At 38.3% G+C, this 26,077-nt stretch overlaps 1 protein-coding gene across 6 annotated transcripts in view; it reads left to right on the top strand.

Moving 5' to 3' along the window:
* The window catches only part of LOC140506874 (granulocyte-macrophage colony-stimulating factor receptor subunit alpha-like), a 64,539-nt gene that overhangs the window by 3,548 nt on the left and 34,914 nt on the right, over positions 1-26,077 (top strand). For 2 of the 6 annotated variants that reach the window (XR_011968140.1, XM_072614501.1), the window contains exon 1: positions 17,284-17,390. The gene's annotated coding sequence lies outside the window, so the exon portion shown is untranslated. Of the gene's footprint in view, positions 1-4,764; positions 4,830-17,261; positions 17,391-26,077 lie in introns of those variants that run through there. The other 4 variants (XM_072614505.1, XM_072614504.1, XM_072614502.1 and 1 more) reach the window with 3 other exon arrangements.

The following is a 26,077-nucleotide window of genomic DNA, read 5'->3' as shown; positions in this document are numbered from 1 at the left end:
CATTCGATTATCAACAGGGGGCGTAATGTAAATTTTATCCACCAGGTGGCACTATTCTCAAGCCGCCAGCAAGGTGATTTTCTCAAAAATTATCCATTGCACAACTGTGTGCTTTCTCACCATATCTCCACAGTTCAACAAGAACACTCATCTACAAACTCTGACTACTCCTCCTACTACGATGGGCAAGGCTGAGCAACTTTAATTGCTCTCACTGGTCGGTTTTGAAACTTACTCTAGGGGGTATGAAATGGAATATCACTCCAATACAGAATTATGGGAAAATCTCAATTAGTTTTCTTAGTGGCTTTTCATCCTCCCTGCATCTGGGGAATCTGTTCGCAATTAGCCAACCTCGTTTTATGATTTAGATGTCTGAGTTTTCGGTGGCCACATTGTTTATTAAGACATAGTATAGTGGAATTCTACATAGGAACTGTCACATAGCAAAAATGTGGAGCCCTTAACGCCCCCCCTCCATCACATCACCCCCATGCCCCTTCTACTCCCGTTCCCACACCAAACCTATAGATCAGCTCTGAAAAGAGAGTAAATAGGGTGAGTGACAGGTGTTAGGATCTGTCTGTCTCTTACCACCCTTAGTCTCATCTCCATTCCACTATTGCAGTGCTTCAGGATTTGTTCCAACTTATCCTTTGCCATATCCAGCCTGAGTTTCAGCAGCAGCAATAATCATTTTCAAGTAGAAAAGGGAAAGCAGCAAACAGCCAGCAGGGGCTGCCCACCCCATTGACAGCATGGAAAGAATGGAGTGATGCCTTAGACGCAGGGATGTGCTGAAGCCAGCTCAAACATGTTCTCAAGAGCTAATTATTGAATTTTCAGGATGAGCTTTTGTACCTCAGAAATTGAAAAATGTTACATATCAGGGCTTGATTTATTTTGATCATTTTTATTTTATTGTTCTGTTGATTTCTAGGCTAAACAAAGTGTTGGAGAAAATATTAATAGTACAGATTAAGCTTTAAAGTATATTTTGAATTTGTTCCCACTCACCCAGCCCAGAGACAGTTGTTAAATATTTACCACTACATCTTTTCCTAGGAGTACATTCAAGGGCAAAGTAACAGGAAACTTGATGAGCTGAGGAGTCTTTGTATCCACATATAGCTTGGATTTTCTTCCCTGGAGTACCACCAATCTGTTTCCCCAACAGTACACCCAAGAAGAGAAAGGGGTCAATAAAGCAAAATAACACCCATCCATAAGGAACTTCTGGTGGAGAAAGACACAACACATAAAAGAAACTGAAGAGAAGGGGAGGAGGAGGAGGAGGAAGGAAGGTACCCATGGAGGGAAACAGTTGGGAAATTCAGAGAGAGAAGCATGGCCCTTCTTTTAAATGGAGGTTCTAGGAAGACTCACCAATGAAAACCTTTCATGCCAAGTGCTTCCTGAGGCTGACTGCTCAAGCCTCATTTTTTAATGGTCTTATATGTCCATCTATAAGGAATTTATCTATAAGTTCATTTCACTGAAACATCTTAAAATTTCTGAGTCCTCTACTCAATTGTTCCCTAGAGCTAAGGGAAATGTATTTAACTACCAGATGGCACTTAGAGGATCCTGTCCAGAAAATGATTCTGAGTCCAAGATTCTACACTAACCTTGGCAGTTTACACATCCTTTGAGGGTGGAGGTGCTGAGTGAATGCCAAGCTCTTGTTTTCAGAGAGCAAATGACCTTTATCCCTTAATTCTATCTCTCTGTGCAAGGTAGTAGCAATTCCTAGTAAAGGTTTTGCAGGGACTTGTGGAATTAGCCAATCAGAAATAAGCACTTAAGGCTGTGCTTATTGGAGAACTTGTCCTCCTTTCCATCTTGTTATAGTTCATTGGTCCATGGAAATGTGATCTTTGCATAATGAATTTAAATTTCCATTAGTTGTTGTAGTTCAGTCATTCAATTGTGTCCATATTCTTCATGACCTCGTGTACCATAGCATGCCAATGCTACTTATGGGATTTTCTTAGCAAACACAGTGAAGTGGTTTGCCATTTCTTTCTCCAGTAAAATCCAGTGAATCTTCATAGAAGCAGACAACTATGCTTAGATACTGAATATAGTTGCTTTTACCCAGCACAGGACTGTTAAACAAATAACCAGCATCTACTGTGTTTTAAACCTGCTGTTCTGCTCAGTTCTGTAGGTTTCCAACCCAAGATCCAGAATTTTTGGTCATGGCATATTGGTAATGCTATGGGCTTCCTTTCTTCCTTCCTTTGTTTCTTTTTTTTTTTTTTAATGAGGGGTGGAGATGGGGATTGGAAAATAGAAAATAAATAATTATTATTTTTAATTTTTTAAAATAAATTACAGGGATATAAATACAAAAGAAATCAATAAAGATAAAATTTTAAGAACAAAACCTAGAAGTTTCCAATAAGAGGATTAAGACGAACCAGGAGTTCTAGGAAATGAACCATTCGAGTCCTCCTTTGACTGTATAAAAGAGTATGAACAACACAGTTTTCACAGAATAATTGACTCATGCTTCCAACAAGCCCAATCCTCAGATGCCCAATGCAGAAATTGGATCTTGGATTCATGGAACATGAAAGGAACTTGGGACCTCAGTGGATTCAGAAGAAGACAAAAGCTTTTCTCAGTCTGGACTGCCCTCTTGCTGTCAATGACCTCTGATCTTTTCTAGTTACTCATTGTCCATTGCTGATGGAGGAGGCTGGGAGAACCCAACTTGATGTAATCTATCATGTGATCATTTTCCCTCTCCCTCATTCCCATGAAGCCAATGTGAAAGGCAGCAGTTTCACTCCACTAGCTAATCACTGCCTAGAATGTAAGTCAAAAACCTATTTTGAGAAAAGAAACAAGGGTCCATTTATGCATGAATTAATCAGTTCCTATCTAAAAAACTAAATAAATATAGATTCCAGCTCCCTGTTCACTTGTCACCATGTTATTTATAATTTGCCCTCGGGTGAAGCTTATTGGGCTCCCCACTAACTATCATGCAGTCTGAGTATAGAGCAAGCACTATAAATTTATAAACCAGTTTGGAGATCAGCGGCCATAAATAGAACACAGCAACCAGGTTTTGTCCAGGTTATGATTCCCTCTGTGGCAGTTGGGCAGGATGGCCCCAGGCCAGGAGAGAATATTTTCCTCTTTCAGGTCCTGAGTTAAGGTTAGAATGGCATAAATGTACTATTAGAAAAAGAAAGGAAAGAGGCAATGTACCCATATCCCTGGCGGTTTTGTTTTATTTTTTTTTGTAGGGAGTGGGGGCAGGGGTTCGTATCTCTGATTTCAGTGGTGTAGGGAACTCCCAGTGAGGGGGATGACTCTACCAACTCACATTTGTACTCTTTCTGTGATTTATTAACTAAGATTAGAGAGCTACCTGGGAGACACTGAGTGGTTAAGGGACTTGCCAGTGATCGAATAGTCTATAGGAGTCCAAAGTGAGACTGGAAGCCAGGTTTTAACTGTGCCCCAGGCTGGCTCTTTATCTGTCAAACTATACTGGGCAATTAGCCAGCAATAGTAATGTTTCACAGGTATAAATATGGTAGGACTCTCATATTTACAAAGTATTGTAGGTACATAAGCTCCTTGAGGGAAGAGATAGTTTTACTATTCCCTTGTATTCTCAGCACTTAGCACACAGTCTAGGATACAGGAGGGACAGAGACTGGTCTTATGACTTCATTGGTGTATAAGAAATTGTCAAGTGAAGAGAAGCCCTCCACCAGCGCAAGTCAGCACCTTCTCTGTTCATCAATCAATTTTTGATTAATTGACTAAATGTTAGAGAAATATCTTCACTTTACAAATGAGGATACAGAAGTTCAGAGGTCAAATTACGTCTCCTGGCTCACATGCCCAATATAGATCTGGCATATTAATTACTTTGTTTGGAAGAACCATATACCATGCTGCCTCTCTGGGCTAAAGAGAAGGAAGACACCTAAAAATTTTAACATGGGAGCCTGAGGCCCTTTACATAGTTCTTTGCATGTTGTTTTCTCCATTAAATTTTGAATTCTTTGAGGAACAGGTCTGTTTTTTGCCTTTCTTTGTACTCCAAATGTTTAGCATTATGACTGGAACATAAGAAGCACTTAATAAATGTTTGTTGACTTAATTTGAATTTTGGACTTGATTTTACATATAAGTTATTTCTTCTAAAAATAAAAGTTTCACCATCACAAAAACTGATATGGCCCACTTGTTTTCAGAGCTGGCAATATGGAACAGGTAGACCTTATTTCTTTGGTATTTTCATTATTCTTCAGTGTGAATAGAGATTTTCATGGGGCAGTGAGTTGCTGCAATGGGTAAAATGCTAGACTTGGAGTCAGGAAGACACTAGCCTCAGATACTTACTAGCTATATGACCTTGGGCAAGTCATTTAACCCCTGTCTACCTATGCTTTCTCACCCTACCCCCCAAGAACACTGTGAGGATCAAATGAGATAATATTTGTAAATACTTTGCAAATCTTGGAGTACTATATAAATGCTAATTCATAAGCTAAAGGTGAACAAAATATTCATCTCATGTCAGGTGATGAGCCTATCTGAGTTTACCTGGGCACACCTTCAAATAACAATTTGTTCCCCATATTTGATGCCTTTACAATTTGGAAAAATCTGTTACTGGAACAATGATCTAGAACCAGTCACCTTCATGCCATGATGAAGCATCAAAGTTGATTTTTGATCTGACAGCCACATTTTCTTTTTGTATTTTATTTGTATTTTCTTTTTGTCTTGTAGTACCACTTTCACAAATGTGCTGTGCTTCAGACTGAGGGCCAGACAAAGAGCAGTTTGCAATAAAGGTAACAAGCTAGCAGAGGATTCTGAATCCTTGGATGTCTTATGTTTGCTTGCCTTTAATTGTATTGACGCGGGGAGCTGGGGGCAGGGAATGGGGTGGACAGCAGAGAGAAGCAGAGGTTTCTGCTGATAGAAAAGTAAGGATGTGAGCCCTAATGGGAAAGTGGAAGAGGGAAAGATGTATTGTATCCCTGTCCTCTTCTACTGGTCTATGTGCATTCAAATTCTCCCCCCTCACAAGATGTTTGGAAAACAGTGCTAGGTTAGGGGGAGCCACTAGGGGGTAGGACAACTTCAGCTGCGAGGTAGGAACAAGAAGGCTTTAGTAATGGAGGTAAAGGAGACCCATCTGAAACACTAAATGATGCATTTTTTATGATAAGGTATGACGTGACATCAGTTTCATAAATTAGCAACATAATCTAAAACATTTCAGTTTAATAGCAGAATATAGTTCTGTGTAAAGATTGTAAGCAACCCCCTGGCTTTGAAAACCCAGATGTTGGTGCTTCTCTTTCTGGTAACTATGTATGCATGTAATGGTCAGATAGCTGGATCTGTCAGTTGATCTATGATGTATGTATTGCTTATGTCAGACAGCTGGCAGTCATATCTGTTGATTTTGATTTCTCTGTATTTCCTCTGAAGTTCAGGGTGCTGACTTTTTTCCCTAAACTAAATGAGTGATACATGTGCTTGATTAAAGTGATTGTTGACCCCTCAAAAGTTGCCTTTCCTTTTAGAAAAACAGATCAAAGAACCTGTGATAGCTGGTGTATGTCAGGTTTCTTACTGGTACATCATATGGTCCCCGGAAGCATATAGATGCCTAGGGAAGCCAAGGTTTCCTTCCAAGGAACCAAAGCAAGTGTGTGCCTGAAAAGTTCTTGTCAGTCTGGCCTCCTAAATTTCATGCCCCTCCTTCAGACTCCCTTTTAAAGGGCATAGCCAAAGTTCCTGACTATGAATCAATCATCCTCAAAGTTGTACGAAGTCAGCTCAAAACCAGAAATTCTTACCATACTGAGAAGAAATTATCAATGCCAAGACAAAATCCTTGCCAGTGGACAATGAGGACTTTTGTATCTTATACGAAGAAAGATCATCAGTAACAACATTAATATAGACAAGGAGTATGATAAATCAATCAAAAACCTTAACTTACTACAATCAGGTTAATGGTACATTGTGAATATTTGATATGATGACTATTACCCTACCCCATCACCAAAGAGAATTTAACAGAGAACATATTAATGAGATTTAATTGACCAATATGACCTGGCAGTAGATGTTATAATAACAAATCTTTTGCAAACAATTATATTTCTATACTCCAGTTGCTTTTCTTCCAGCTGGAAAGAAAGTTCTGTTGCCAAGGAATATTCAGAGAAGATTTGTTGTAACCAAGGAAATAAAGCATTGCGCATGAGGACTTCAAATGGCTTTGTTATATAGAACTGTAATTTCAGAAGCTCGTGGGATTTTAGGGATAGAAAAGATCTTGGTAATTATCTAATCCAACTGCTTCATATAACAAATGAAGACACTGAAGCCTGTTATGGTGAAATGATGTCAAGGGTCACAAAGCCAAGCATCTAGTCAACATTCCCTGACTCTAAGTCCAAGGCTTTTTGCATTCTCATCACAAATTTGCCGTTTTATTTGTTATAATGGAGTTATATCTACAGCTTCTGGATAGGGTGCAGCTAGGTAGAGTGGATAGAGTTCTGGACCTGAAGATCTGAGTTCAAATCCTACCTCAAACACTATTTGTGTGAACCTGGGAAAGTCACTTAATCTCTGTTTGCTTCCTGCAAACTGCACTGGAACCCATGCATTCCTGTTTTCTTCTCTGCAAAATGGGGATAATTATAACATCTCCCTTCCAGGGTTATTGTGAGGATAAAATGGGATACTATTTGTAAAGTGCTTTGTAAACTTTAAAGTGCTATGCAAATACTTGTTGTTTTTCCTGTATGAGAGTGACCTATTTTAAGCAAATAAAATACATGAAAAATTTAGTTTTACAAAAATTCTAAATTAGAGAGTGACTACCCACTTTATAAAATTCTTCACATTATAAAGGTTTTCACCATAGAATTCCTTTAAAATAATGGACTCTCATAAATACACAATCAAATGATTTCTACTAGCTTATTAAGTTGATTGGTTTCTCCAGACATCTTTCCAGAAGCGTTATAAACCTTCCTTTCTTTGGTCTAGACATCATGAAGCTATATGTAGGCATGATTATCCACCAGATATCTCTCACTCTCACCCATCATCAAGCCACCTCCTCCTGCACAGAATCACTTGGAGACATTCTTTACTCCTGGTCTTGAGAGTTCCTTGTTGGTCATAAATCACATACTGCTCCCACCTACGATATGCTTTTACATTGCCCTTTGTGTGGTGCATAGTTCATAGTTCTTTAGCTCTTCAGAAGAAATAGTGTTCCAAGTCTCACTGCCATAGAGCAACGTTAGTAAATATACATATACATATATATATATATAGAGAGAGAGAGAGAGAGAGAGAGAGTTCATTGCTATCCTGGGAAGATTGGGGTCAGAAGAATTAAAAAGGCTTTGCATTCTCCCAGTGCAATTTACCCTGTTCTCTTTTTCAACTGTGTGCCCAGCTCACTGTCCATTTGTATTATCTAAGATATAGGTGTGTATACACATATATTCATATACATATATACATATCCATAAATATGTATTTATGTGTGTGTATATATATATATATATATATATATATATATATATATATATATATATACATACACAAATTGTGTAATCCCTGTAAGGTACCCATTCAAATATACATTGAAATCTGAGTAATGGACATCCTCCATCCATTTGTTCTTCCCTGTGTAAACAGACCAGAATCACTTGAGTGATGATGACGATGATGATGACGATGATGATGATGATGATGATGATGATGACTATTTTGGTCCCAATGTGTTTCAACTCAACAAATATTCATTACTGTTTACTACGAAAGGGACTGCACAGTAAACCAATAATACATGAAGGCTGGAGAACTATCTTTCAATTCTCTAGACTAATAAATTCTATTTATTCCTTTTTCTCACTGGAACCCATGCATCTCCCATATAACTGTCAGTTTTTCATATGTAAACGTTTTCCTTGGTTTCTGTGGAAAAGGGACCACCTTGGACAATAGAGATACAGAGATCAAAACAAAGAAGTCCCTGAGCTCAAGCAGCTCACATTCCATTGGTGGAATACAACATGTCCTCAGAAAACCCATAGTAGAAGAAAACTAAGGAGGGGCATTACAGTAGAAACTCGATTGAAAGAAGAAGGCTAACCATAAGAGGTGGTACCTGAGCTGAGCCTTAAAGGGATACAAAAATTTCCAAAATGACAGCTTCTGATTCTGCACCTAATTTGGAAAACCAGATAAATAAACTGTGAGGGGATCATCCTACTGGCTCTCACAATTCTGCCCTAATTTTAGTTGTCTCGCCCCAATGCACTAAATTTAGACTTTTTTCCTTCTCCTTTCCCCAGAGAAAGCGGACATGCAAGGAGAACAAAGACTCTGTGGGATTAGAGCAGTCACAGTTTTAATTACCAATGTTAGTTCTGCCCAGAAAAGAAGATCCTCTGTGCTTCAGGGCCCTGTCAAACAGGCCTTCCTCTTCTAGAAAACTATAGAACTACAGCTTCCTTGAAGAGTCTACTTAGAGTCAGTTCTGATAAAGAGCACCACAAAGGTTACAACCAAGCCCAGCTTCCCTAAGAAATTCCCCAGTAAATATTTAAAAGGGCACCAATGAATCAATGATTAGTAAAACAAAAGAGAATCACCAGTAAGCTTCTCCATTCAGCCTACAACTGTCACGAAAAGCTCACCACAAGCCAGTGCCTAGAGTTAGTGCAATCTGTAGTAAGAGGGAACTAAATAGGCAATAGGATATGTGCTCTACCCTGCTGGAGACACATTAGGGGATGAAATATACCCTAAAGGCAGCTGTTCAAATAGACAGATGAATCTGTCCAGCTGTGCATGAAGGGAGAAAGAGTTTAGACGAAGGGAAGGCCCTCTGAGAGACCTGAAGTTAGTACAATCCAATCTCCAACATTCTGTGGAAGCCAAAACAAGTGACAAAAGCTAATCCTGTTCAAAGAAACATGTAGACAGGTCAGCCCACAGGCAGCCCATGCCCAGGGCCCTTCTAGGAGGCCTGGAGCCAGGGTGATCTCCAGATTAGAACCACAGCAGAGGACAGAGCCAAATCCTAGCGGTCAAGTTGAAAGAGAGGAAACAGAACCATACTAGACCCTAATGAAATAGAGGTAAATGAAGTTGGGCTCCTCCTCTTTTAACTGGTTACTATCTCCCCCATACCACTGTTCGGGAAGGTACCCTAGACATGCTTCTGTCTCAACTCTCTCCAGATTCCACTTCTTTCTCTTCCCCAACCACATTGCCTTAGGATACTCCTCTGATACATAGTGTTTAATAAATGCATTATTTATCTATCTCTTTATCTATCTGTCTGTCTATCTGTTTGTCTGTCTGCCTATCTATCTATCTGTCTTAAGGCCTCATCACAAATTCAGACCCATCTCCATATCCAAGTACAGGACCATGGATTGGGTCCAAGGCAGGAAGGGGGACCAAGAACTAGCCATCCAATCTAGAATGGTGGTAGGGGAGCAGACTGATGACGAGCAGAATAAATCAAGCCCTGTTTGCTCTATCTAACTGAAGTCTGTCTTTAGCACAAAGTTTCAAGGCAGTAACTGAAGGTCAAGACAGAACTAAACAGAAGAAAAATCTAAATACAATGAAGAACTCCTATTGGTTAAATAAAGGCCACTAAACTAATCTGAAATAAGACAGTATCACTACAAATAAGTCAAAGTAGAGTCCTAGGAAAAAGAAAATGAACCACTTGACCACAAGGACTCCAAAGGTTGATGAAAGAAGTAAAAAGAGACAAAAAATTAAATTAGATTTCTTAGATTATTTGGGTTTCCATCACCCCCCATTGTCTTTTCCTTTGGCTAATTTAGAAATAAAAATCAATGTTATATTAAGTTTAGCCCAACAAAAATTTTAATTTTAAAATTTTAATGACACCCATTTTTAAATTGTGTAAGCTTAGGTTGAACAACGAACAACTAGGACTTGATAGAATTCAATTCCTATTCCTTCATTGCTGATATAGCTTACTATCTTTGGGGCAGCTAGGTGATGCAGTGGATAGAGCACCAGTACAGAAGTCAGGACGACCTGAGTTCAAATCTCCCCTCAAACACTTGATACTCACTAGTTGTGTGACCTTGGGCAAGTCACTTAACCCCAATTGCCTCATCCTGGATCATCTCCAGTCATCCTGATGAATATCTGGTCACTGGATTCAGATGGCTCTGGAGGAGAAGTGAGGCTGGTGACCTGCACAGCCCTCCCTCACTCAAAAACAAAGTCAAGTGCAAGTCATGTCACTATTTCTCTGATGGCATGGTCTTCTTCAGCAATGAAGGACGAACATACACGCAGCTTGCTATCTTTGAAGAAAGAATGTATATTATATGAAAAATATTATTACAAAACAATCTCATTAGTTCTGTAAGAAAATCAGTCAATTCATTCAGACCTGCCCAGGTCTATTAGGGCAGTCACAATCACTAATCCCCAAATTCTCTAGCAAGTCTTTAGATGTAAGATCATTGACATTGATAAAAATACACCTTAACAGATTGCAAACTGCTAATTCAGATTTCTCCTTAAAAATTTTGGCTTGCATTAAACACACAAGAGTAAAATGCATGCTATTGGAGGGAAGTATGAATTCCATTCTTGCTGAGTATGATGAAAATGAATTTGGATCATATATCTCTCCAAAGTTCTTGTGTTTGAGGTCCGTAGACCTACAATTTCCAAGACTGTGAACCAACAGTTTAAAGGCTTGACTGAGCAGCCACTAGCTGCTCTATGTATATTACCCCCAAAAGGAAAAATAAAAAGAGGAAAAATGTATACCTATCCTTAAATCCTTCCATATGTGTAAAAGTTAAGTAGCTCTATGTCAGTTTCCAGCTTGCCTCAGTTTCCAGTTTATGTCAGTTTGAAGACTATAAGTTTTCATTCTAGCCCTTAAAGTCATACACACATAGTATATTTTAATACAATACCACTGCCCTATCTTGTGATATCATAACATTAACAGAATAGGGGGAAAGAATATATGTCTAACTTCATTACTTTACCTTCTTTCCCTATGCCCTTGTTATAAGGTCTAATTCTTTCTTGAGGCTAGAAAGATGAGATTATATTATTCATATATATATGTATATATATATACACATATTTATACATTTTGTGAGTATACGTATATGTGTGTATATTTATATATGTATGTATATTCCCATGCTATTTTTATGATCAAGCTTGCTGAGATCAAAAACAGCCTCCTCCATTGTCTTCAAAAAACAGTCTCTTCAGTCTAATCACCCTGTCTGCCTAAGTATCTCTTTTCCTAATACATCTACTCAGCCAGATACTATAGGTGGCCCAATAAGTAGGTTGAATACAAGAGGGGAAGGCTGCAGGGTAAACATAAAGAGTTCAATTTCAAACAAATTGTACCTCATTTGGCTACAGAACATTCAGCTTGAAATGTCCAATAGAGAGTTGGAGATGAGAGACTAGAGTTTAAGAGAGAGGCTAGAGCAGGACAAATAGATCTCAAAACCATTAGCAAAGAGATTATAGTTAAATGCATGGGAGCCAATGAGATCACCAATTGAAAGAAGGGGGAAAGAAGAGGGCTCATGAAAAAAGCTTTGGGGGACCATCGTCATTTACTAAGAATGGCCTAGAAGGAGAATAAGAGAGATGTAGACTGGTATGAGGAGATCCAGGAGGAAACAGTTTCATGAAAATGAAGAGAAAAGAAAATATCAGGGTTGAAGAAGGGAATTGACATTGTAAAAGGCAGTAAAGAAGGATGTGGATTGGGAAAGACTAATAGATTTGTAGATTAAGAGATTAATGGTAATTTAGGAGAAAGTATCTTAAATTGAATGATTAATTTGTAAGACAGAATGTAGAGAGTTAAGAGAATGAGAGAAAAGGGAGAGCTAGCACTAATTGTAAATGGCCTTATCAAAGAGTTAAACCATGAAAGGTAGGACAGATAGATAATTAAAGGGGACTGACAGATTAAATGAGGCTTTTTGGACATGAAAATGTTTGTAGACTGTACAGAAATAGTCAAGAAACAGAGAAATACAAAATTAGTGAGAAAATGAGGGAGGGGAATTGGGGGAGAGGATCTATTAAACCAGAAGACAGAGTGGAATGACATCCTTCTATATGGATAGGAGTTTGTTTTGGTCAAGAGAAGGGCAATCTCTTTTGTTCTCTTTTTTTCAAAATTTTAATTAATTTTCTTGTTTTCAGTTTTCAACAATCACTTCCATAAGTCTTAATTTTCTCCCACTACCTCTTCCCTCCCTCCCCGAGATGACATGCAACCTTATATGGGTTCTACACATACATTCTTATTAAATACATTTTCACATTAGTCATGTTGCATAGAAGAATTAAAATGAGTGGGAGAAATCATGAGAAAAAACAAAAACAGAACACAAGAGAAAATAGGCTGCTTCATTCTACATTCTGATTCCATAGTTTTTTCTCTGGATGTAGATGGCATTTTGCCTCAAGAATCCTTTGGGGAAGTTTTAGGTCCTTGCATGGCTGTAAAGGGCTTAGTCTGTCAGAAACAGTCCTTGCACACTTTGGCTGTTGTGTGTATAATTTTCTTCTGGTTCTGCTCATTTCACTCAGCATCAGTCCATATAAGTCTTTCCAAGTTTTTCTGAAGTCCAACTGTTTGGACTTCTTTTCTTTTGGACTTCATTTCTTATAGTGCAATAGTATTCCATTACATTCATATACCACAACTTGTCCAGCCATTCCCCAATTGATGGACATTCCCTTGATTTCTAGTTCTTGGCCACCACAGAAAGGGCTGCTATAAATATTTTTTTTACATGTGGCACCTTTTCCTATTTTTATGATCTCTTTGGCATACAGACCTAGAAGTGTTATTGCGGAGTCAAAGGATAAGCACAATTTCTTCATGACAGACAGGACATAGTGGGGGTAATCATAGAAAAAGTTAGATAATCCCCGCTTTCAGTGGGCTTAACTCTAGTTAGGGAGAGAGAGATAGCACATACAACAAAGTTCAGCTGTAGGGCAAATAGAAAGGTTCAGAATTCTTTAGATTACTTAAATAATTAAGATAATAGTATTGGGAGACTAAAAGGAAGGACACAGAGGCAAGGAAGATGGTAAAATCTGAAGGATATTAGGAAGCAGGGACAGAACAGATGGTAAGACATGGAGATCCTTCATCTCATTAGAAGGAATAGAGTTCTGGACTTCCATTTCATTCAAACTGTTATGAGCAAACAGCCCAGGAGAGGTGGAAAGGTGTCATTCCTGTGCAGCTGGGTTCCTGTGCAATTGGGTTCAGGGCAGGTGAGGGGCAGAAGTAAGAAAAAAACATGATCTGGCTGAAATTATTCTACCCTTTTCCAGACAGTTTCCATGCATTCTGGGAATGCTTGGGAACTGAGGGAAGGGGAGAGTGGGGAACAAAAGTGCGGTTAGGTCTACCTCTGGTGGTGGCACCTCTAGAAACTTCATGGGTTCAGAACACTTATTAATATCCTTACTAAACAAATGGGTTCAGAACACTTATTAGCGTCATTACTAAATCGTGGCATCCAGAACTAAATACAACTCATTAAATGTGGTCTAACAAGGATAGGGACAGTATAACTAACATCTACTTGAAGTTTAAGCCTGAGGTGGACCATCTGCATGATCAGAAGACAATTTAGATCAGTTAGATCAGATCAGTTAACTTTCTTGATGGTCAGATCATACTGTGTTTATTATCCACTAAACCCCTGGAGCTCTGTCAGATAAATCGCTAAATAGCCATACCTTTCTGATCTTATGTTTGTGAAGATATTTTTTAAACCCAGTTATGAGACCTTAAAAAGTTGCAGAGTCAGAGTGAATAAATGGCCTGAGGTTAAGGCTGCCTTGTATATCTCCACTCTACACACACACACACACACACACACACACACACACACACACACACACAAACACACACACACACACACACACACACACACACACACACACACACACACACACACACTGCTGTACCCCTCTCTTCTCCAAGCATTCTCCTCCAGATATAGAACAGGAAATAAGTTCAAGTTCAGCTGACGTGGATTCAGATAAGGAGCATGAGACCAATTGAAATGTCAATGCTATCACCATGTTTGCTCCCACACTAGAACAAGCTGCATGACAGGGTGTAGAATAGGAAGTTCACAGCGCCTGACTGGCTCAGAGCCTATGAAAACCTACACACACCACTATGACAACACAGTGGAATAAGACCCAGGGAAAATGGAGGCCCTCACCTTATTGTACTTCCTAGAGCTCACTTAACCTTCCCTTACCAGGGTTTTGCTACATAGTCAAATCCAGTCAGGGGAAAGAACTGAATGCAAGAATTTAATTCATAGTAAAAATAAGGAGTAATAATGAATACCGAGTTTCTACAAGGAGTTCAGGTTAACAATTAAAGGTAATTGGGTCAGAAGACACCCCAAAGGAAACACATTTATTCATTTCTGATGTCAGAGACTCCCTCACCACATAAAATACACTTCGAGATCCCTCCCTTGTAAGGATTATTATCCTCAGTTAGCTATAACCTGGGAATAGTAGTCATAGACATCTCCCAACAATAGCTATCAGCTGTCACCTTTTCAAAAACTCAAGGCTTTACAAGGCTCAAAACTTTTTAAAACTTATTTTTAAATGTTGTAAATATATTCTTTCACATTCAGGTATGGATGTAGAAAGGACTCACATCTCATCTGCTAATCAATAAATGTTCCCATCAATAGCCATAAGAACAAGACCAGGGCCACTTTGTGTCCCATCATTTACCTGACAGTGCTTGTCAGGATTCCTAATTACTATTTACCATCATCCTTTGCTTTGTGCTTCCTGGAGCTCCTTGGGAAGAGTAAATTATTTTTTGAAGACCCTACTCACTTCACAGTTCTGCCTCCTGTTCTTTAGCTCTACCACTCTGCAGTAGATGGCATTTGTCACCTTCCTCAGGGGACCAGCCTTCTAGCAGTTGTCCTGTATGGAAAGCCTACTCTGAAGAATCTCAAGGAACTAAAAGATATGCACACTTTTTAGACTGTTCTAATAAATCTTTGTTTTCAAGTCTAGGTTGGATTATAGTATGTTAGTAAAGTGCCAGGGTTTGTTTAGTGGGAAAAGCAGGATATTTTAAATATGACAACATATACTTGAATCTTAATTCTCTCATTTGTCTGTGTGACTTTGAGCAAGTCACTTTTCTGAGCCTCATTTTTCTAGTGTGCTTTGTCCAATCTAATAAGATGAAAGTTAATATGGATAAAGTTTTATGCTGAGGCCCCCCCCAAAAAGAATTTCCCAAGCAAAAAGGAAAGAAGGGAAGCAGGGATAGATATCAGTTCATCTGAGAAAGAGATGGAAATTTTAATGAACAGTTAGCTTAATATGAGTCAGTTGTATGATGGTAGGCCAAAAAACAAAAAAGGCTAAAGTAATTTAGGGCACATTGAGAGACATAGTATTCATGAATAAGAAGGCAATAATGCTATAATATTCAGCCTTTGTCACACTGACCCTTATCTTCAATATCTTCCCCAGTTCTTTGCATGCATTTTTCAAATTAGCAGTAAATTGTCCCCTTTTGACCCAACATTGTTGTTCACCACCTTCATGCACCTCTACATCCACACAAAATAATGCACAATTGTATAATGTTCTATGGGCTCTAGGCTCCTACCAGCCTTGGTATTTGCAAGGATGCTATCCCTACTTGGCTACTGCTTGTAAAGAAAATCTAAATTCAAAAAATAAAATAAAAACCAATCCCAAGAAATGAATAAATGAATAAGTAAAAAAATAGATAGATAAATGAATAAATAGATGATAGATGATAGATAGATAGATAGATAGATAGATAGATAGATAGATAGATAGATAGATAGACAGATAGACAGATAAAACAAATCCTCAACTTGTAACCCCTGTGTCACAGGTTCTTTCTTGATATGAAGGCCTGTGTACTCTGTTGGAGATCTCTGACATCTCAGACTTATTGTCTTCACTTAAATGGAACCTGTCAAAATCACTATTTGGCAATAACCCTCTTTATATTTAGGTTCTGAACATTCAGATTCACAAGGATAGGCACTGAAAACACAAGTCTTAGATGTATTCACAGATAATGCTGGGCTTGGAATTAGGAAGACTTGAGTTCAAATCTGGTCTCAGACACTCACTAGCTGTGTGACCCTGGTCAAATCACTTAATCTCTTTTTGATTTGGTTTCTTCATCTGTAAAATGGATATAATAATAACACCTACCTCGTGGGACTATTATGAAAAGAAATGAGATATTAATTATAAATCACTTAGCATGGTGCCTGGAACATAGTAAGAACTACATAGAAGGTGTTTCATCATCATCATCGTCATTCTTAGACACCAACTCTCCTTATAAACACTCAGATTCACAAGGCTAGGTACTTAGATCACAAGCTTTAGGTAGATCTACTGGTGGTTTACAAATTTTAGGATAGGTCTACAGAGCCACAAGAAGACTCAGTTGTGTCAGATGAAAAAATACCTTCTGTTCAATTTGAAAGCTAGAAAACTCTTTGATGGGTGAAGGTACCTGGGGAGTGAAGGTTCAGGCCAAAAGAGAGGAATGGAATGTTGGTGATTAAAATCATCATCAGTTAATGTTACATAGACTTAGAATAGCACCTAAGGTGATAGCATTAAGAAAGTGAATCAGTTTTATGTGTTGCTTTGAGAGATATTTCACCACAAGGAAAGCAAACTGGTTGGATGGCTCATTCTACTGTATACTTCATTCACCTTTGCAGCAGTTAAGATTCTGGTATGACAGTCTGCCAAAGTCCTTACATGGGCAAAGAGTCTTATATTTTTCAAAGCATTTTCATGACCATTATCTCATTTGATTTATGACTATGTTTCCTCTCTGCTAAAATTATGGAAATTCTCAGTATACACGAGTGTGAGTGAGTGGGTGAGTGTGTGTGTGTGTGTGTGTGTGTGTGTGTGTGTGTGTGTGTGTGTGTGTGTGTGTATGGATGTGTTTGGAAGGGTCAGGAGGGGAGAAATCACTCACAGATTCACTGAATAAAAAAAACAATCTGCTTCATTTGGGGTTGTCACTATAACCAATGAGGAGGAGAAACCACTTAGGTTTCTTGAGCATGGATGAGGAAGTTCAGAAAGCAATCTATTGGGGGTGGAGAGACCAAGAAAGAAGAACAGTGAGTCACTGTGTGATTAAAACACTTTAAAAGAGAGCCTCTACACAGAAGCAGTCAGAAGGGAAGAAAACTGAAGCAAAAGAAAAGACAGTGCTAATGGTAAGCCAGTTTCTATACAACTTGATTTCATTCTTTGTGGACATGTTATGGCTGATTTGGATATAATGAATTTCTTCATCTGAAAAATGAAGGGGTTGTATTAGATTACTTTTAAGATCTCTTCCAACACAAACATTCTCTAAAGCTATATGAAAGGTTCTTTGGGCAAAATTTCTAACTATAAACTTAGTGTTTGTGAGGGGCTGGGAATGGAGAGAGCCATGTTTCAATGCAAATAGATCATGGAGAAGAGGAAAAGCATGAAATGAAAAATTGATGGTCTTGATCTGAGTATTAGTAGGAAATAATTATTCTGAAAGTCTCCAAGAAACAGTCTGTTTCTGAGGTGGTTTGCTGGGTAGAAAGGAAGCTTTCTTCCATATTTAAAGATATTTCTGAATGAAATATCATCACATGACCTTCTATTTATGTTTCTGACTGTGGGGATAGATGGGGGCTGATAGATTCACACTCCTACCTGTCTCTCTTGAAGCCAATAGTAAATGTTTGGAAGCTGATTTTGCTTGGAAGCCAAGTGGTCTAGACAAGAAATGAACCCATGACTATGGTCCCACAAGGTGTTCTGACAACCTGAGCCTTCTAACTCTGAGAGAATTAATGATAACTGTTTACTCTGCCTTCATATATTTACACTGACTGATTCCTGTCTGTCACTGTACCCAGAGAAGCAGTAGGGCTGCCGTCATCCAAAAGCTTCTTCAGCATCCTTGGTCATGGAGTGTCAACTCACTCCAGGCTTTCCTATATTGAAATGTCATTGGGAAATTGCTGCAAATGGAGAACAGTAAAGAGAACTGGGAGTGGGGAACAGAAAACCATAGAAAAGGGAAAGAAAACTCAGGGAAACATAAAAAGTGAAAGAAGAAGAGAAAGAAAAGTGGTTAGTTAAGGTGTGGGAGTTCAGAAAAAAGGACCATAAAAATAGCTTAGGAGGGCAGAGGAGGCAGAGACTAAGTAAAACTTTTTTTAAAACTTGTTATCTTCCAAGTAAAAAATGTAGGAATAATGACTAGATTTATAATTTGAGAAAATAATAGGGAGTTTTAGTGAACTAAAAGATCAATATGTGTCATAACAAACACTACAAACAAAAAGCAGTGATAGAAGATTTAGAGACAAATTTAGGCTCAATGGATGAAATAATTATGCAACAGTAAGTACGATGTGCAATGCTTTGCTACAGAAGGTCAGAATTCAGTTTACAGATCTTTCACTGGTGTTCTTCAAATGAAATCTAAATGACTATTCTAAGGAACATTGTAGTAAAGATTCCCATTCAGGTATGGTATTGGACTAGATGGCTCCTGGTATCCCTTCCAACTCATAGATGCAACAATTTTGTAAAAAACTGAGGGCAGAAGATCCATTTAAGCCCTAGCATACAGAAGGTGATAGAACTGAGACTTAATTAGAGGTTTTTTTCATACCAAATCAATGGCTCAAATTCTCTATTGACAGAAGCATGGGACAGAGATTATCACCTTGAGACTTCTCCAAAACTACACACACACACACACACACACACACACATACACACCACACTTTTACATTTGTTTTCTATGACCCTGGCAGTTCTGATAAAAGCAGAGAACCCTTTGTTGTTGATATACCCACTACAGTCTATGTTCATGTAGTTATTATAGCTTCCACACTTTAAGGAAATACAATTTCAGTTTTGTGGGTACTCTCCAAAGTCAACAAATCAACCAGTCCAACAAGTATTTATTAAATGTTTACTCCATACCAGGCATTGTACTAAGCACTAGAGACAAATTTTAAAAAAGAAAAATAATCCTTGACCTCATGGAATTGACATTGTAATAATGAAAGATAATACTTAACAGGCAGCTAAGAGTTGGGGAAGGAGGAATATTGGAAAAAGAAATCCAGACACTTTTGAATCCCCCACCCCAAGACTACAGTCCACATACCTCTCTCCAAAAGTCATCACCTTGCAGACAAGCTAATGATGATGAGTTTCTTCAAATTAATCAAGGACATTCCCATGGATGACAGACATCCAGGGTCACTGAACCTCTTCTCAAAACTTTTCTAGCTTGGCAAAATCTATAAGGATGTGGACTTAAAACATTTTTCAGACCTTGATAGGTATATCTGTCTGTTGGAGACAAGGTCACTGACTCTGCTACTGGTTCAGTTTCATCTTAGTCCCTTCGTGTGCAAATGCAGCCCACTAAAGTCTGCCAAAGCTTCTATTCTTCCAGTATAGTTTTTGAGATCCCAGGCTTACCTCCAGACCACAGTAATCCATTTGAGTAGGATGTGAATAGATGTTATTGCAACATACGTTCAAAGAGTAGAAGATTCCTCTGGAAGTCACCTATAGTAATCATACAATATTCAGTGACAGACCTACAAACCTAAAAGGCTTGCACAGACAATCTCAACCTTGTGCTATTATTTTCAGCTGACTTGAATTATTTTTCAAGAGGACCCAATCTCCACAATGGGATCTTGAAAATAAACTTCCAGTGTATGACCAGTATGTTGACCATGCAAGACACAAATTTCTTCCCTCCCCGCCCTGCCACCGGGTGATGTTGATTATCAAAATTTGCTCCCATAAATCACTTTCTCTTTAAAATCTCATTTTTTCAATGAGAAGAATGATGGATTTTTGAGCCAAAGAAGCTAGGTTTGAATCTTAGCTTTTCATTTACCACCTGTGTGACTCTGGCCCTCCCTCATGTTCCTTAGCTACCTCTAAATCTGTGATCCTATGATTTTTCAAATTTGGACGTTAGGTCAATGGATCTATTATCTCATCAATGTGAATACTACTGAAGCAGTTAAAATTTTACCCACACTTCCTCATGCTCTATAACTTGTCCACATTCTCCTATAAATCATCCATAGAACATCCATAGATCATCAATGTGCTCAAAGCCTTTCTCTCAAACTTGGGAGAATATTTGGGTACTAATACAGAATTCAAACTGTCTGTTATTCTCTATGCTTGACCAGTCTCCTTTTCCAATCATACATTTCCCTGATTCTTGCCTTTTATATGGCTTCTTCAACATCATTGGTAATATGCTATAATCTATTCATACCCACAATATATTCCTCCACTGCTCTTTGAGTTTCCTGTGATTTTAATTTTTTGAGGCTGTAGTACATTCCATGATGTAAAAGCATAGCATTACTAGGGGAAAAATAATATTGTTATCAAGAAGATAGATGTCTATTTCAGGGAGCAGCTTAGTATCAGAAAAAATACTATGCAATCTATGAAACACAATCCAGCCTCCCTATTATTCAGTTCTAGGGGCAGGTCATTATGTATTACATTATCTTTATAGGAAAATATGTATTAATACACCAGTTCATTCAACTATGTTCCGTATCTGGTATAACTCAGACAAATGACATAAATATGATTCCAGATATCTTCAGTCCTTTAGCTCTGAGCCTGTGTTGGGCACTGTCTAGTTAAAGGACATTCTATGGAATTATAGTCTTCAGAGGTCATCCAGTTCAATCTATATCTAAATAAGAACTCTCTCTACAATAAGACTAATAGCCTTTGTTTAAAGCCTTACAGTAAGGGGGAAACTTGCTCCGTCCCAAGGCAACCCAATCCCCTTTTTATGAACTCTAATTGCTTAAATTTTTTCCTGTACCTCTTTCCACTTTCATATAATCATTTCATTAATTTCATTAATTAAGTACCTCTTTCCCCTTTCATTTAATCAATCAACAAACATTTATTAAGTACCTATTATGTTCCAGACCTTTGTGCCAAGCAGCATAAATTTAATTCCTTGGCCATTGTATACTTGAAGACAGTCCATCTTCTCTTCTCTAAGATAACTATACATAATTCTTTGAACTAATCCCCATACATCATGATCTTGAGATCTTTTACTAGCCTGGCCTGCTTACCCCCTTAACAATTTCTCTTCTGAAATATATGACTAAGAATTCAGATGTATTCTATGCAGAGTATAGCAAGCCCTACAACATGTCTCTCTAAATGCAGCCTAAGAGAGCCCTATATTTTTGTAGCTTTATTGAGGGTCATATCTCACTGTTAATTCATTTTGAATATCAAGGTGTGAAAATCCTTAGATCTTTCTCAAGTGAGACCTTGCTCCAGCTCTGTCCCAAAGGAGGTCTTCTCTCATCTAACTACTTCCCTCCTACAACCATGTTTATATCTCACCTCAGACACCAGACATTCACTAGTTGTGTGACCTTGGGCAAGTCACTTAACTCCAATTGCCTCATCCTGGCTCATCCCCAGTCATCCTGATGAATATCTGGTCACTGGATTCAGATGGCTCTGGAGAAGAAGTGAGGCTGGTGACCTGCACAGCCCTCCCTCAATCAAAAACAAAAGTCAAGTACAAGTCATGTTATTATTTCTCTGATGGCAGGGTCTTCTTCGACAACGAAGGACAAACACACACACACACATGCACACACACACACATCCTTTCAAGCTCTAAAACTATGATGCTATGATCTTACTGAGAATCTGTTAGATTTGATACTTCTTGCAGATTTCCTCATTTATATAAGTTTTCATTTGTGTAAATGTTATAGTAAGTTGATGACTGTGTATTTAAGTGGAAAGGAAGCTAGGAATGATCAGACCTATGAAATACATTCATGAATAACAACTCAGGCTGACTAACATTCAATCCAATGCACACTTCTCTGAATTATAGATTAAAAGAACAGGAAAGAACCAGAGAGAGCATCTAGTCATAGGAACATAGATTAGACTTAGGGTCATATGGTTCAGTCCCCTCATTTTACAGATAACTTGTACAGATAACTCAAATATTGTCCCAAATTTGAGAGGAAGGCTTTCAGATAATGAAATAGCCCAACAAGGCTAAATGAGTTATACAAAGTCATAGTGATAATGCGTGGCAAATCTAGGATTTGAACCGAGAACGTTAGATGGCAAGTTTATTGATTATTCTTTCTGTACCCCACTACCTTCTTATGAGGAGTCAGAGATCTAGAGAGAGGACGTGATGGCCAACAATGTTACTGAGAATTTGTTCTGACATGCTCAGAACTGCATAGGATGCATAGGGCCTGGGAGTTCAGTAAACTTTCAAAACATTTCCAGGGAAATAAAATACGTATCAATTAATCAACCAATCAACACACATGTATTAAATGCTTCCTATGTGCCAAGCACTGTGTTAAGCTTTGGGCATACAAAGAAAAGTAAGAACTGTCCTTTTCCTTAAGACTCTTACATTATAATGGAGGAAAATGTCATGTATATATGTACAATATTCATAAGGATAGCTAGGTGGGGCAGTGGGTTGAGTACCAGACCTGGAGTCAGGAAAATTCATGTCTTAATGAGTTCAAATCTAGCCTCAGACATTTGCTAGGTGTGTGACCCTGTATAAGTCTCTTAACCCTGTTTACCTCATTTTCCTCATCTATAAAATGAGCTGGAGAAGAAAATGGAAAACCGTTCCAGGATCTCTGCCAAGAAGATTCTCAAAAGGGGTCACAAAGAGTCACATGCACCTGAAACAAATAAAAAAAAACAATATTCATGCAGAATTGGTCAAGGTAACCACGCAGTGGAAAGGCACTATTTGCTGGGATTGAGGGAAGCAGAGTCAGAGCAGGAAAAGTCTCATGCACAAGTGACATAAGTGAGTCCTGAAAGAATCCAGGGGTTCTACTATAGGCATGGGTGACAGTCAGTGCAGAGGCTCAGAAAATAAGGCTTAGCACATTTTGTGTGAGGTCAGTAAACCTGAATGCATGGCAGCTAGGTGGCACAGTGGATAGTGAACCTCGAGTCAGAAAGAACTGAATTCAAATTCAGTCTTGGACACTTACTAGCTCTATAACCCCAGGTAAGCCAGACTCTGTCTGTCTCAGTTTCTTCATCTGTAATATGAAAAGAATAATAGAACCTACTTCCCAAGATTTTGTGGAATAAAATGAGTTAAAATTTGTTGAGCATTCTGCAAAAATACTAACAGCACTATATAACAGCTAGCTACTTGGAGGGGAAATGTGTTAGAAGACAAAATAGACAGAAATGAACTAAAATAATTGCAAATGACAGTTTTTCTTTTATAATAATCATAATAGGGAGCCACTAAATTTTGTTTAATAAGGCAGTGACATGGTCAGATCCATGGTTTAGGAAAATCACTTTGGCACCTGTGTAGAGAATGAAGGGAAGTGGAGAGAAACTGGAGGTAGGAAGACCAGTTAGGAAACTACTGTAATAGTCCATAATAAGGACTCAAATTAGGGTCTGTGAGTGGGAAAAATAACTTGTCTCCAAGAGATGGTATGGAAGGAGAATTGACAAGGCTTGGCAATTCATTGGATATGTAGGATGAGGAAGAGTGAGGAGTTGAGGCTAACATAGGTTGACACAATTTGAGAATCTGCAAGATTGGGAGAATGGTGGTACTCTAGGAAAAGAGGAAAAATGAGGGGTGAGGAGAAAGATTTGAAGATAAAAGATGAGTTCTGTTTGGGGCAGGTTGAATTTGAGACTCCTGCACGACATCCATTTCAAAAAGTCCAATAGGCAGATACAAATACATTACAAAGCAAATTGAACTGAAATCTCTTCTTGAGACATTAAAAATCTTTCACAGTGTGATCTTGACTTATCATTTTAGTTTTATTTGGCATAATGGGATGTGGGCCACAGCAGGACAAATAAGTTAAGGAAAAAGGAGAGCATAGAAAAGAAAGAAAAAAGAAAAAGAAGTAAGGAAGGAAGGAAAGAAGGAAAAAAGAAATAGAAAGAAACAAAGAAAAAAATCAAGTAACAGGAATAAAATCCATAAAAGTCAGTAACTGGGAGGTCTGCTAGAACTGAAAGGATAGAGCAAGATGAATGATCAAAGTTTCAAGGAAAAGCTAGTACCCAAGATATCCACAAGATCTGAAAAAGCTGAGGCAAGCAGACTACACAGAGTGATTAGCACCAAGGAAAGGACACTGACATAGAGTTTGATGTTCTAGCCTCAGGTGATTTTATACTCTTCAGCCTAATGAATTCAATCTCAAGTGAACTGACCTAGAAATCTGCAAATGGTTGTAAATAACAGAAGCCACCTAGTAGTAAGGAGAAGCAATAAACAGACACTATCATCTATGGGGAAATTCTCAATTCTTATCTACCATTACTCTCCTGGATTCCTACCTCACATTACTCTCAACCCAGGCTGTTCTAGGGGTAGCTAGATGGTGCAATGGATAGATGGTGCAGGAGTCAGGAGAACCTGAGTTCAAATCTCATCTCAGACACTTGACACTCACTAGTTGTGTGACCTTGGGCAAGTCACTTAACCCCAATTGCCTCATCCTGGATCATCTCCAGTCATCCTGATGAATATCTGGTCACTGGATTCAGATGGTTCTGGAAGAGAAGTGAGACTGGTGACCTGCACAGCCCTCCCTCACTCAAAATGGCATGGTCTTCTTGGGCAACAAAGGACAAGCACACACCCACACACACACCCCCAAACATGTGTTGTATATTCCTGCCTCTATGTCTTTGTTCATATCATTACTCCCACCTGAAATACCTTCTCCCTTCCTCTCCACTGATCTACATTCTAGCACTTCCAAAACACAGCAGCTTTTATGATCCATTCGTTAATGCATTCATTTCAGTTCTTGAAAAGATACTGCTACCTAGCGGCTTCCTATTAACAGCAGCAATGGATAAGGTATTCTCCTAACTCTATATTCATTCTCCTTCTTCCCCTTCCTTTTTCTCCCAGACTTTCTCTTCTGTCTCTTCCACCTGAGTATTCTTTTTTTATTTTTAATTTATGGAATAAAACAAGCATTTCCATAATAATATAGTACAATGAACAGATGATTGCACATGAAACTGCAAATCTGTTATGCACAACTTACTATTCCTTTCAAATATATAACAAAATTATCATGTAAATTTATTTTTTTTCTTCTTCCCTTCCATCCCAGAGATGGCTACCATTACACACACACACACACACACACACACACACACACACACACACACACACTCACACACACACACACACAATTATTCTATACATACTTCTATTTATCCATTCTTTCTCTGGATACAGATAGCATCTTTCTTCATATGTACTTGGTAGTTAATTTGGGTGTTTATAATAGTCAAAATGACTTATTCACTCAAAGTCATTCTTAAAATAATATTGCTATTACTGTATACAGTGTTCTCTTGGTTCTCCTTATTTCACTCTTCCTTTATTTTGTGTAAGTCTTTCCACGCTTTTCTAAAATCATTGAGCTCATTGTTTCTTATAGCACAGTATTATTCCATCACAATCATATACCACAACTTGTTCATCCATTATCCAATTGATGAGCATTCCTGCATTTTCCAGTTCTTTGCCACCACAAAGAGAGCTGGTATAAACATTTTAGAAGATATAGATTCTTATCCTTTCCCCCTAGTTATCTTCAGAAATAGAACTAGACGTAGTATTGCTAGGTCAAAGGAGTGTAATAGCAATTTGGGTGTAACTCCAGGTTGCTCTCCAAAATGTTTACATCAAGTCACAATCCGACCAACAATGAATTAATGTCCCAGTTTTTCCATATACCCTCCAACATATCTCAAGATTGTTTTAATTGGCATTTCTCTAATCAACAATGATTTAGAGTAGTTT

This window comes from Notamacropus eugenii, chromosome 5, assembly GCF_028372415.1.
Source record: "Notamacropus eugenii isolate mMacEug1 chromosome 5, mMacEug1.pri_v2, whole genome shotgun sequence".
NCBI classification, from domain to species: domain Eukaryota; kingdom Metazoa; phylum Chordata; class Mammalia; order Diprotodontia; family Macropodidae; genus Notamacropus; species Notamacropus eugenii.
This window is presented reverse-complemented; position numbering and strand designations above follow the sequence as displayed.